The following is a 15,183-nucleotide window of genomic DNA, read 5'->3' on the forward strand; positions in this document are numbered from 1 at the left end:
TTTCCTACTTAAGCTAGATTTCCTTCGATTCTAAACTTAACAGTTAACATTAGGACCAAAGCTAAATTGTACATCGATTGTCGATCTAGTTTGAAAAATAAAGTAGTAAAAACAACAGGAAAAAATGAAATCTTTACTTATTGGGGCTACAAATCCGTTGAACCTGTAGTTAATAATTGACATTAATGACAATGCTAAATTATACATGTGGAATCAATCAAGTTTGAAGAATAAGAAACAAAAACCATTAGAAAAAAAAGGAATCATCTCCAACATTGGCTAGATTTCCGTATTTCTGGATTTGTCAGTTAACATTAAGGCAAAAACTAATTTTTAGATATATGGTCCATCATCTTTGAGAGATAAAAAGTAAAGTACATAGGACAAATCAGAAATCTTATACTATTTGGGCTACATTTCCGTTATTTCTATAATTGACATTTAACATTAAGGCTAAAGCTGAAAAATCAGAAATCCTGTCCTACTTAGGCTACACTTCCGTCGTTATTAAATTTGTCAGTTAACATTAAAGCCAAATCTAATTTGTAGATTTGATAGTAAAAAAAGTTGGAAAAATCAGAAATCTTGTCCTACTTGTGGAAGATTTCCGTCGTTCCTAAAATTGACATTCAACATTAAATGCAATGCTGTTTTGTAGATCTGTGGTCGATCTTCTTTGTAAGATAAGAAAGAAAAACAAATGGAAAAATCAGAAATCTTGTACTACTTAGGGCTACATTTCCGTCGTTTCTGTATTTGCCAGTTAACATTATGGCCAAAACTAACTTGTACATCTATAGTCAATCTTGTTTGAGAAATATGAAGTAAATTCCATTGAAAAAATCAGAAATCCTATACTTTTTGCGCTACATTTCCGTTGTTTCGGTAATTGACATTTAACATTAAGGCCAAAGCTGTTTTGTAGATCTATGGTCGATCATGTTTGAAACAAAAGAAGTAAAAACCGTTGCAAAAATCAGAAATCCTATCCTAATTGGGGATGATTCCCGTCGTTTCTATATTTGACATTCAACATTAAAGGCAATGCAGTTTTGTAGATCAGTGGTCCCTTGTTGGAATAATAAGAAGTAAAAACTTTGGAAAAAACAGAAATCTTGTTCTACTTGTGGAAGATTTCTGTCGTTTCTATATTTGACATTCAACATTAAAGCCAATGCTGCTTGTAGATCTGTGGTCGATCTTCTTTGAATGATAAGAAGTAAAAATAATTGGAAAAATCAGAAATCTTGTACTACTTGTGGAAGATTTCTGTCGTTTCTATATTTGAAATTCAACATTAAAGCCAATGCTGCTTGTAGATCTGTGGTCGATCTTCTTTGAATGATAAGAAGTAAAAATAATTGGAAAAATCAGAAATCTTGTACTACTTGGGCTACATTTCCGTTGTTTCTGTAACTGATATTTAACATTAAGGCCAAAGCTGTTTTGTAGATCTATGGTTGATCTTCCTTGAGAAATAAGAAGTAAAATACATTGGAAAAATCAGAAATTTAGTACTACTTGGGCTACATTTCCGTCGTTTCTATATTTGCAAGTTAATATTAAGGGCAAAGCTGTTTTGTAGATCTATGTTCGACCTTCCTTGAGAAATAAGAAGTAAAATAGATTGGAAAAATCAGAAATCTAGTACTACTTGTGCTACATTTCCGTCGTTTCTACATTTGCCAGTTAACATTAAGGCCAAAGCTGTTTTGTAGATCTGTGGTCGATCTTGTTTGAATGATAAGAAATAAAATACATTGGAAAAATCAGAAATCTTGTACTACCTGGGCTACATTTCCTGTGTTTCCATAACTGACATTTAACATTAAGGCCAAAGCTGGTTTGTAGATCTATGGTCGATCTTCCTTGAGAAATAAGAAATAAAATAGATTGGAAAAATCAGAAATTTAGTACTACTTGGGCTACATTTCCGACGTTTCTATTTTTGCCAGATAACATTAAGGGCTAAGCTGTTTTGTAGATCTATGTTCGACCTTCCTTGAGAAATAAGAAGTAAAATACATGGGAAAAATCAGAAATCTAGTACTACTTGGGCAACTATTCCGTCGTTTCTATATTTGCCAGTTAACATTAAGGCCAAAGCTGGTTTGTAGATCTATGGTCGATCTTCCTTGAGAAATAAGAAGTAAAAAACATTGGAAAAATAAGAAATCTTGTACTACTTGGGCTACATTTCCGTTGTTTTCGTAAGTGATATTTAACATTAAGGCCAAAGCTGTTACGTAGATCTATGGTCGATCTTCCTTGAGAAATAAGAAATAAAATAGATTGGAAAAATTAGAAATCTTGTACTATTTGGGCTACATTTCCGTTGTTTCTGTAACTGATATTTAACATTAAGGCGAAAGCTGTTTCGTTGATCTATGGTCGATCTTCCTTGAGAAATAAGAAGTAAAATACATTGGAAAAATCAGAAATCTTGTACTACTTGGGCTAAATTTCCGTTGTTTCTGTAACTGATATTTAACATTAAGGCCAAAGCTGTTTTGTAGATCTATGGTTGATCTTCGTTGAGAAATAAGAAGTAAAATACATTGGAAAAATCAGAAATCTAGTACTACTTGGGCTACATTTCCGTCGTTTCTATATTTGCCGGTTAACATTAAGGCCATAGATGTTTTGTAGATCTATGGTTAATCTTCCTTGAGAAATAAGAAGTAAAAAACATTGGAAAAATCAGAAATCTTGTACTACTTGGGCTACATTTCCGTTGTTTCTATATTTGCCAGTTAACATTAAGGACAAAGTTGGTTTGTAGATCTATGGTCGAACTTCCTTGAGAAATAAGAAGTAAAATACATTGGAAAAATCAGAAATCTTGTATTACTTGGGCTACATTTCCGTTGTTTCTGTAACTGATATTCAACATTAAGGCCAAAGCTGTTTCGTAAATCTAGGGTCGATCTTCCTTGAGAAATAAGAAGTAAAATACATTGAAAAAATCAAAAATCTATTACTACTTCGGCTACTATTCCGTCGTTTCTATATTTGCCAGTTAACATTAAGGCCAAAGCTGGTTTGTAGATCTATGGTCGATCTTCCTTGAGAAATAAGAAGTAAAAAACATTGGAAAAATAAGAAATCTTGTACTACTTGGGCTAAATTTCCGTTGTTTCTGTAACTGATATTTAACATTAAGGCCAAAGCTGTTTTGTAGATCTATTGTCGATCTTCCTTGAGAAATAAGAAGTAAAATACATTGGAAAAATCAGAAATTTAGTACTACTTGGGCTACATTTCCGTCGTTTCTATATTTGCCGGTTAACATTAAGGCCAAAGCTGGTTTGTAGATCTATGGTCGATCTTCCTTGAAAAATAAGAAGTAAAATACATTGGAAAAATCTGAAATCTTGTCCTACATGGGCTACAGTTCCGTCGTTTCTACATTTGCCAGTTAACATTAAGGCCAATGCTGGTTTGTAGATCTATGGTCAATCTTCCTTGAAAAATAAGAAGTAAAATACATTGGAAAAATCAGAAATCTAGTACTACTTGGGCTACATTTCCGTCGTTTCTACATTTGCCAGTTAAAATTAAGGCCAAAGGTGTTTTGTAGATCTATGGTCGATCCTCCTTGAGAAATAAAAAGTAAAATACATTGGAAAAATCAGAAATCTTGTACTACTTGGGCTACATTTCCGATGTTTCTGTAACTGATATTTAACATTAAGGCCAAAGCTGTTTTTTTAGATCTATTGTCGATCTTCCTTGAGAAATGAGAAGTAAAATACATTGGAAAAATCAGTAATCTAGTACTACTTGGGCTACATTTCCGTCGTTTCTATATTTGCCGGTAAACATTAAGGTCAAAGCAGTTTTGTAGATCTAAGTTCGATCTTCCTTGAGAAATAAGAAGTAAACTACATTGGAAAAATCAGAAATCTAGTAATACTTGGGCTACATTTCCGTTGTTTCTATATTTGCCAGTTAATATTAAGGCGAAAGCTGGTTTGTAGATCTATGGTCGATCTTCCTTGAGAAATAAGAAGTAAAAAACATTGGAAAAATAAGAAATCTTGTACTACTTGGGCTAAATTTCCGTTGTTTCTGTAACTGATATTTAACATTAAGGCCAAAGCTGTTTTGTAGATCTATTGTCGATCTTCCTTGAGAAATAAGAAGTAAAATACATTGGAAAAATCAGAAATTTAGTACTACTTGGGCTACATTTCCGTCGTTTCTATATTTGCCGGTTAACATTAAGGCCAAAGCTGGTTTGTAGATCTATGGTCGATCTTCCTTGAAAAATAAGAAGTAAAATACATTGGAAAAATCTGAAATCTTGTCCTACATGGGCTACAGTTCCGTCGTTTCTACATTCGCCAGTTAACATTAAGGCCAATGCTGGTTTGTAGATCTATGGTCAATCTTCCTTGAAAAATAAGAAGTAAAATACATTGGAAAAATCAGAAATCTAGTACTACTTGGGCTACATTTCCGTCGTTTCTACATTTGCCAGTTAAAATTAAGGCCAAAGGTGTTTTGTAGATCTATGGTAGATCCTCCTTGAGAAATAAAAAGTAAAATACATTGGAAAAATCAGAAATCTTGTCCTACGTGGGCTACAGTTCCGTCGTTTCTACATTTGCCAGTTAACAATAAGGCCAAAACTGTTTCGTAGATCTATGGTCGATCTTCCTTGAGAAATAAGAAATAAAATAGATTGGAAAAATCAGAAATCTTGTACTACCTGGGCTACATTTGCGTTGTTTCTGTAACTGATATTTAACATTAAGGCCAAAGTTGTTTTGTAGATCTATGGTCGATCTTCCTTGAGAAATACGAAGTAAAATACATTGGAAAAATCAGAAATCTAGTACTACTTGGGCTACATTTCCGTTGTTTCTATATTTGCCAGTTAATATTAAGGCGAAAGCTGGTTTGTAGATCTATGGTCGATCTTCCTTGAGAAATAAGACATAAAATAGATTGGAAAAATCAGAAATCTTGTCCTACTTGTGGAAGGTTTCCGTCGTTTCTACATTTGGCATTCTCCATTAAAGCCAATGCTGTTTCGTAGATCTGTGGTCGATCTTCCTTGAGAAATAAGAAGTAAAATAGATTGGAAAAATCAGTAATCTTGTACTACTTGGGCTACATTTCCGATGTTTCTGTAACTGATATTTAACATTAAGGCCAAAGCTGTTTTGTAGATCTATTGTCGATCTTCCTTCAGAAATAAGAAGTAAATACATTGGAAAAATCAGAAATCTAGTAATACTTGGGCTAAATTTCCGTCGTTTCTATATTTACCAGTTAACATTAAGGCCAAAACTGGTTTGTAGATCTATGGTCGATTTTCCTTGAGAAATAAGAAGTAAAATACATTGGAAAAATCAGAAATCTAGTACTACTTGGGCTACAGTTCCGTCGTTTCTACATTTGCCAGTTAACATTAAGGCCAAAGGTGTTTTGTAGATCTATGGTCGATCTTCCTTGAGAAATAAAAAGTAAAATACATTGGAAAAATCAGAAATCTTGTACTACTTGGGCTACATTTCCGATGTTTCTGTAACTGATATTTAACATTAAGGCCAAAGCTGTTTTTTTAGATCTATTGTCGATCTTCCTTGAGAAATGAGAAGTAAAATACATTGGAAAATCAGATATCTAGTACTACTTGGGCTACATTTCCGTCGTTTCTATATTTGCCAGTTAACATTAAGGCCAAAGCTGTTTCGTAGATCTATGGTCGATCTTCCTTGAGAAATAAGAAGTAAAATAGATTGGAAAAATCAGAAATCTTGTACTACTTGGGCTACATTTCCGTCGTTTCTATATTTGCCGGTTAACATTAAGGTCAAAGCTGTTTTGTAGATCTATGGTCGATCTTCCTTGAGAAATAAGAAGTAAAATACAATGGATAAATCAGAAATCTAGTACTACTTGTGCTACATTTTCGCCGTTTCTATATTTGCCAGTTAACATTAAGGCCAAAGCAGTTTTGTAGATCTATGGTCGATCTTCCTTGAGAAATAAGAAGTAAAATACATTGGAAAAATCAGAAATCTTGTCCTACATGGGCTACAGTTCCGTCGTTTCTACATTCGCCAGTTAACATTAAGGCCAATGCTGGTTTGTAGATCTATGGTCAATCTTCCTTGAAAAATAAGAAGTAAAATACATTGGAAAAATCAGAAATCTAGTACTACTTGGGCTACATTTCCGTTGTTTCTATATTTGCCAGTTAATATTAAGGCGAAAGCTGGTTTGTAGATCTATGGTCGATCTTCCTTGAGAAATAAGACATAAAATAGATTGGAAAAATCAGAAATCTTGTCCTACTTGTGGAAGGTTTCCGTCGTTTCTACATTTGGCATTCTCCATTAAAGCCAATGCTGTTTCGTAGATCTGTGGTCGATCTTCCTTGAGAAATAAGAAGTAAAATAGATTGGAAAAATCAGTAATCTTGTACTACTTGGGCTACATTTCCGATGTTTCTGTAACTGATATTTAACATTAAGGCCAAAGCTGTTTTGTAGATCTATTGTCGATCTTCCTTCAGAAATAAGAAGTAAATACATTGGAAAAATCAGAAATCTAGTAATACTTGGGCTAAATTTCCGTCGTTTCTATATTTACCAGTTAACATTAAGGCCAAAACTGGTTTGTAGATCTATGGTCGATTTTCCTTGAGAAATAAGAAGTAAAATACATTGGAAAAATCAGAAATCTAGTACTACTTGGGCTACAGTTCCGTCGTTTCTACATTTGCCAGTTAACATTAAGGCCAAAGGTGTTTTGTAGATCTATGGTCGATCTTCCTTGAGAAATAAAAAGTAAAATACATTGGAAAAATCAGAAATCTTGTACTACTTGGGCTACATTTCCGATGTTTCTGTAACTGATATTTAACATTAAGGCCAAAGCTGTTTTTTTAGATCTATTGTCGATCTTCCTTGAGAAATGAGAAGTAAAATACATTGGAAAATCAGATATCTAGTACTACTTGGGCTACATTTCCGTCGTTTCTATATTTGCCAGTTAACATTAAGGCCAAAGCTGTTTCGTAGATCTATGGTCGATCTTCCTTGAGAAATAAGAAGTAAAATAGATTGGAAAAATCAGAAATCTTGTACTACTTGGGCTACATTTCCGTCGTTTCTATATTTGCCGGTTAACATTAAGGTCAAAGCTGTTTTGTAGATCTATGGTCGATCTTCCTTGAGAAATAAGAAGTAAAATACAATGGATAAATCAGAAATCTAGTACTACTTGTGCTACATTTTCGCCGTTTCTATATTTGCCAGTTAACATTAAGGCCAAAGCAGTTTTGTAGATCTATGGTCGATCTTCCTTGAGAAATAAGAAGTAAAATACATTGGAAAAATCAGAAATCTAGTACTACTTGGGCTACATTTCCGTTGTTTCTATATTTGCCAGTTAACATTAAGGCCAAAGCAGTTTTGTAGATCTATGGTCGATCTTCCTTGAGAAATAAGAAGTAAAATAGATTGGAAAAATCAGTAATCTTGTACTACTTGGGCTACATTTCCGATGTTTCTGTAACTGATATTTAACATTAAGGCCAAAGCTGTTTTGTAGATCTATTGTCGATCTTCCTTGAGAAATAAGAAGTAAAATACATTGGAAAAATCAGAAATCTAGTAATACTTGGGCTAAATTTCCGTCGTTTCTATATTTACCAGTTAACATTAAGGCCAAAGCTGTTTCGTAGATCTATGGTCGATCTTCCTTGAGAAATAAGAAGTAAAATAGATTGGAAAAATCAGAAATCTTGTACTACTTGGGCTACATTTCCGTCGTTTCTATATTTGCCGGTTAACATTAAGGTCAAAGCTGTTTTGTAGATCTATGGTCGATCTTCCTTGGAAATAAGAAGTAAAATACATTGGATAAATCAGAAATCTAGTACTACTTGTGCTACATTTTCGCCGTTTCTATATTTGCCAGTTAACATTAAGGCCAAAGCAGTTTTGTAGATCTATGGTCGATCTTCCTTGAGAAATAAGAAGTAAAATACATTGGAAAAATCAGAAATCTAGTACTACTTGGGCTACATTTCCGTTGTTTCTATATTTGCCAGTTAACATTAAGGCCAAAGCAGTTTTATAGATCTATGGTCGATCTTCCTTGAGAAATAAGAAGTAAACTACTTTGGAAAAATCTGAAATCTAGTACTACTTGGGCTACATTTCGGTCGTTTCTATATTTGCCAGTTAACAATAAGGCCAAAGCTGTTATGTAGATCTGTGGTCGATCTTCCTTGAGAAATAAGAAGTAAAATACATTGGAAAAATCAGAAATCTTGTCCTACTTGGGCTACAGTTCAGTCGTTTCTACATTTGCCAGTTAACATTAAGGCCAATGCTGGTTTGTAGATCTGTGGTCGATCTTCCTTGAGAAATAAGAAGTAAAATAGATTGGAAAAATCAGAAATCTTGTACTACTTGGGCTACATTTCCGTTGTTTCTGTAACTGATATTTAACATTAATGCCAAAGCTGTTATGTAGATCTATGGTCGATCTTCCTTGAGAAATACGAAGTAAAATACATTGGAAAAATCAGAAATCTAGTACTACTTGGGCTACATTTCCGTCGTTTCTATATTTGTCGGTTAACATTAAGGTCAAAGCTGTTTTGTAGATCTATGGTCGATCTTGCTTGAGAAATAAGAAGTATAATACATTGGATAAATCAGAAATCTAGTAATACTTGGGCTACGTTTCCGTCGTTTCTATATTTGCCAGTTAACATTAAGGCGAAAGCTGGTTTGTAGATCTATGGTCGATCTTCCTTGAGAAATAAGAAGTAAAATAGATTGGAAAAATCAGAAATCTTGTCCTACTTGTGGAAGATTTTCGTCGCTTCTATATTTGGCATTCTTCATTAAGGCCAATGCTGTTTCGTAGATCTATGGTCGATCTTCCTTGAAAAATAAGAAGTAAAATACATTGGAAAAATCAGAAATCTTGTCCTACGTGGGCTACAGTTCCGTCGTTTCTACATTTGCCAGTTAACATTAAGGCCAAAGGTGTTTTGTAGATCTATGGTCGATCTTCCTTGAGAAATAAAAAGTAAAATACATTGGAAAAATCAGAAATCTTGTACTACTTGGGCTACATTTCCGTTGTTTCTGTAACTGATATTTAACAATAAGGCCAAAGCAGTTTCGTAGATCTATGGTCGATCTTCCTTGAGAAATAAGAAGTAAAATAGATTGGAAAAATCAGAAATCTTGTACTACTTGGGCTACATTTCCGATGTTTCTGTAACTGATATTTAACATTAAGGCCAATGCTGGTTTGTAGATCTATGGTCGATCTTCCTTGAAAAATAAGAAGTAAAATACATTGGAAAAATCAGAAATCTAGTACTACTTGGGCTACATTTCCGTCGTTTCTACATTTGCCAGTTAACATTAAGGCCAAAGGTGTTTTGTAGATCTATGGTCGATCTTCCTTGAGAAATAAAAAGTAAAATAGATTGGAAAAATCAGAAATCTTGTACTACTTGGGCTACATTTCCGTTGTTTCTGTAACTGATATTTAACATTAATGCCAAAGCTGTTATGTAGATCTATGGTCGATCTTCCTTGAGAAATACGAAGTAAAATACATTGGAAAAATCAGAAATCTAGTACTACTTGGGCTACATTTCCGTCGTTTCTATATTTGTCGGTTAACATTAAGGTCAAAGCTGTTTTGTAGATCTATGGTCGATCTTGCTTGAGAAATAAGAAGTATAATACATTGGATAAATCAGAAATCTAGTAATACTTGGGCTACGTTTCCGTCGTTTCTATATTTGCCAGTTAACATTAAGGCGAAAGCTGGTTTGTAGATCTATGGTCGATCTTCCTTGAGAAATAAGAAGTAAAATAGATTGGAAAAATCAGAAATCTTGTCCTACTTGTGGAAGATTTTCGTCGCTTCTATATTTGGCATTCTTCATTAAGGCCAATGCTGTTTCGTAGATCTATGGTCGATCTTCCTTGAAAAATAAGAAGTAAAATACATTGGAAAAATCAGAAATCTTGTCCTACGTGGGCTACAGTTCCGTCGTTTCTACATTTGCCAGTTAACATTAAGGCCAAAGGTGTTTTGTAGATCTATGGTCGATCTTCCTTGAGAAATAAAAAGTAAAATACATTGGAAAAATCAGAAATCTTGTACTACTTGGGCTACATTTCCGTTGTTTCTGTAACTGATATTTAACAATAAGGCCAAAGCAGTTTCGTAGATCTATGGTCGATCTTCCTTGAGAAATAAGAAGTAAAATAGATTGGAAAAATCAGAAATCTTGTACTACTTGGGCTACATTTCCGATGTTTCTGTAACTGATATTTAACATTAAGGCCAATGCTGGTTTGTAGATCTATGGTCGATCTTCCTTGAAAAATAAGAAGTAAAATACATTGGAAAAATCAGAAATCTAGTACTACTTGGGCTACATTTCCGTCGTTTCTACATTTGCCAGTTAACATTAAGGCCAAAGGTGTTTTGTAGATCTATGGTCGATCTTCCTTGAGAAATAAAAAGTAAAATACATTGGAAAAATCAGAAATCTTGTACTACTTGGGCTACATTTCCGTTGTTTCTGTAACTGATATTTAACAATAAGGCCAAAGCAGTTTCGTAGATCTATGGTCGATCTTCCTTGAGAAATAAGAAGTAAAATAGATTGGAAAAATCAGAAATCTTGTACTACTTGGGCTACATTTCCGATGTTTCTGTAACTGATATTTAACATTAAGGCCAAAGCTGTTTTGTAGATCTATTGTCGATCTTCCTTGAGAAATGAGAAGTAAAATACATTGGAAAAATCAGAACACTAGTACTACTTGTGCTACATTTCCGTCGTTTCTACATTTGCCAGTTAATATTAAGGCCAAAGCTGTTTTGTAGATCAATGGTCGATCTTCCTTGAGAAATAAGAAGTAAAATACATTGGAGAAATCAGAAATCTAGTACTACTTGGGCTACATTTCCGTCGTTTCTATATTTGCCAGTTAACATTAAGGCCAAAGCAGTTTTGTAGATCTATGGTCGATCTTCCTTGAGAAATAAGAAGTAAAATACATTGGAAAAATCAGAAATCTAGTAATACTTGGTCTACATTTCCGTCGTTTCTATATTTGCCAGTTAACATTAAGGCGAAAGCTGGTTTGTAGATCTATGGTCGATCTTCCTTGAGAAATAAGAAGTAAAATAGATTGGAAAAATCAGAAATCTTGTCCTACTTGTGGAAGGTTTCCGTCGTTTCTACATTTGGCATTCTTCATTAAAGCCAATGCTGTTTCGTAGATCTGTGGTCGATCTTCCTTGAGAAATAAGAAGTAAAATAGATTGGAAAAATCAGTAATCTTGTACTACTTGGGCTACATTTCCGATGTTTCTGTAACTGATATTTAACATTAAGGCCAAAGCTGTTTTGTAGATCTATTGTCGATCTTCCTTCAGAAATAAGAAGTAAATACATTGGAAAAATCAGAAATCTAGTACTACTTGGGCTACATTTCCGTCGTTTCTATATTTGCCAGTTAACATTAAGGCCAATGCTGGTTTGTAGATCTATGGTCGATCTTCCTTGAAAAATAAGAAGTAAAATACATTGGAAAAATCAGAAATCTAGTACTACTTGGGCTACAGTTTCGTCGTTTCTACATTTGCCAGTTAACATTAAGGCCAAAGCTGTTTCGTAGATCTATGGTCGATCTTCCTTGAGAAATAAGAAGTAAAATAGATTGGAAAAATCAGAAATCTTGTACTACTTGGGCTACATTTCCGTTGTTTCTGTAACTGATATTTAACATTAAGGCGAAAGCTGGTTTGTAGATCTATGGTCGATCTTCCTTGAGAAATAAGAAGTAAAATAGATTGGAAAAATCAGAAATCTTGTCCTACTTGTGGAAGGTTTCCGTCGTTTCTACATTTGGCATTCTTCATTAAAGCCAATGCTGTTTCGTAGATCTGTGGTCGATCTTCCTTGAGAAATAAGAAGTAAAATAGATTGGAAAAATCAGTAATCTTGTACTACTTGGGCTACATTTCCGATGTTTCTGTAACTGATATTTAACATTAAGGCCAAAGCTGTTTTGTAGATCTATTGTCGATCTTCCTTCAGAAATAAGAAGTAAATACATTGGAAAAATCAGAAATCTAGTACTACTTGGGCTACATTTCCGTCGTTTCTATATTTGCCAGTTAACATTAAGGCCAATGCTGGTTTGTAGATCTATGGTCGATCTTCCTTGAAAAATAAGAAGTAAAATACATTGGAAAAATCAGAAATCTAGTACTACTTGGGCTACAGTTTCGTCGTTTCTACATTTGCCAGTTAACATTAAGGCCAAAGCTGTTTCGTAGATCTATGGTCGATCTTCCTTGAGAAATAAGAAGTAAAATAGATTGGAAAAATCAGAAATCTTGTACTACTTGGGCTACATTTCCGTTGTTTCTGTAACTGATATTTAACATTAAGGCCAAAGCTGGTTTGTAGATCTATGGTCGATCTTCCTTGAGAAATAAGAAGTAAAATAGATTGGAAAAATCAGAAATCTTGTTCTACTTGTGGAAGGTTTCCGTCGTTTCTACATTTGGCATTCTTCATTAAAGCCAATGCTGTTTCGTAGATCTGTGGTCGATCTTCCTTGAGAAATAAGAAGTAAAATAGATTGGAAAAATCAGTAATCTTGTACTACTTGGGCTACATTTCCGATGTTTCTGTAACTGATATTTAACATTAAGGCCAAAGCTGTTTTGTAGATCTATTGTCGATCTTCCTTGAGAAATAAGAAGTAAATACATTGGAAAAATCAGAAATCTAGTACTACTTGGGCTACATTTCCGTCGTTTCTATATTTGCCAGTTAACATTAAGGCCAATGCTGGTTTGTAGATCTATGGTCGATCTTCCTTGAAAAATAAGAAGTAAAATACATTGGAAAAATCAGAAATCTAGTACTACTTGGGCTACAGTTCCGTCGTTTCTACATTTGCCAGTTAACATTAAGGCCAAAGCTGTTTCGTAGATCTATGGTCGATCTTCCTTGAGAAATAAGAAGTAAAATAGATTGGAAAAATCAGAAATCTTGTACTACTTGGGCTACATTTCCGTTGTTTCTGTAACTGATATTTAACATTAAGGCCAAAGCTGTTTTGTAGATCTATGGTCGATCTTCCTTGAGGAATACGAAGTAAAATACATTGGAAAAATCAGAAATCTTTACTATTTGGGCTACATTTCCGTTGTTTCTGTAACTGATATTTAACATTAAGGCCAAAGCTGTTTTGTAGATCTATGGTCGATCTTCCTTGAGAAATACGAAGTAAAATACATTGGAAAAATCAGAAATCTTGTCCTACTTGTGGAAGATTTCCGTCGCTTCTATATTTTGCATTCTTCATTAAAGCCAATGCTGGTTAGTAGATCTGTGATCGATCTTGTTTGAATGATAAGGAGGAAAAACCATTGGAAAAATCAGATATCTTATACTATGTGGGCTACATTACCGTTGTTTCTGTAACTGACATTTAACATTAAGGCCAAAGCTGTTTTGTAGATCTGTGGTCGATCTTCTTTCTGTGATAAGAAGTAAAATTCATTGGAAAATTGGAAAAATCAACACTCTTACACTATTTGGGCTACATTTCTGTTCTTTCTAATAAAGAAGTATAATTTTAAGTGTTAAACTGCTTGAATGTAAAACGTTTAATTAAAAAATTTTAGACTTGTTTCTAAATCATTTATTTTGTTATTTAGATTAAGTGCACTGGATAGAAATCAGTATTGTTGGTTCAGTTCTACGGCATTAGATTCGTTAGACTTTAATTTAAAGTATTGTAGTTATTTAGTTTAGATTATTTGGGTGTAGGATTTTGATTTCTCTATTGTATTCTTCTTGGAGTCTTTTGTTAAATGACAATAGTTTTTCAACATTATGTAGTAAATGATATTCGTTGGTCTGGTACTTGACTAAGTATTTTTTCATATTTAGCTTTATCTTTAGAGTCCATATTACCTGTTAGCCATGATATTGCAGTACCTAGTCCGTTTAAAAGTCCACGTGCTCTATTAGTATTAAAATGCAGGTGGACTAGTTTCATTTTTATGTGTTACGAATGTAAATTGATACCGTTAATAATCGTAATGCTCGTCTTCCGTTTCGTCGGGAATGAGTTCCAGAGATCTTTCATTGTTGTCTTGTTCTGCCTGCGGAAATTTTACATCAATGTTGTGCATTTATGTGTATGCCTGGTTAATCACAAAGGAAGATATTAAAGAATTCCAGAAAAGCTAAGAAAAATTTGAAACTTTCTATTTTAACTAAATCTCTACATCCAAAACTAGTCGACCTAATGAGTATAATATAAGCTTGGCCTGAAAATATTAAGTTGAAAAACGAAATAAAGGAAACTCCAACAAACCTAATCAAGACTTTGTATTTTTCGATATTTTCTAAACTACTACAACCAAAACTAGCACACTTAATGTGTATTACAAACGCCTGGCATAAAAATACAATGTTAGAAACAGAAAGCAAGGAAATTCCAGCAAAACTAAGTGGATTTGGTATTTTTCCCTTTTTCTAAACCTTAAAAATTCAAAACTAGTCAACCTAATGTGAATAATATTCGCCTGGCATAAAAATACAGCGTAGGAACAAAAAACAAGAAAATTCCAGTAAAACTAATGAATATTTAGTATTTTTCCATTTTTTTCTGAATCTTCGCATCCCAAAGAAACCGACCTGATGTCTAGAATCTAGCCCTGGCATAGATATAGAATGTTAGGGGTATAAAATAAGGAATTCCAGGTAAAGCTAGCTAATACTTTCTTGCTAGAGCTGTGTGGTATATTCTTAGCCACTAAACTTTGAAAATAAAAGTTTAAAACAGGTGGGTGAAAAAAAAAGAATTCTCTATTAAGCAGAAGTGTATAATTTCTGTCGTTCACAATAAGAATCTGGTACAGCGTTTGTTGGTACTCACAGTATCTTTAAGTATGAAGATGTACCTTTTTAAACAAAAGTATTTCGGAATTATACTCTAGAATAAGAAGAAACGAGAAATACCTTTCACCATGTTGAATACCCTCTGTATTACTGGATGTTACAAATGAATTCGCTCATTATCAGATCTTAAAAGAATAAAAAAACGTACACAAAGTAGGAATTGTTGGATGAATTAGAAAATT

Source organism: Rhodnius prolixus, unplaced genomic scaffold (genome assembly GCF_049639745.1).
Source record: "Rhodnius prolixus isolate KJV_2025 unplaced genomic scaffold, Rpr scaffold_10, whole genome shotgun sequence".
Taxonomy (NCBI): domain Eukaryota; kingdom Metazoa; phylum Arthropoda; class Insecta; order Hemiptera; family Reduviidae; genus Rhodnius; species Rhodnius prolixus.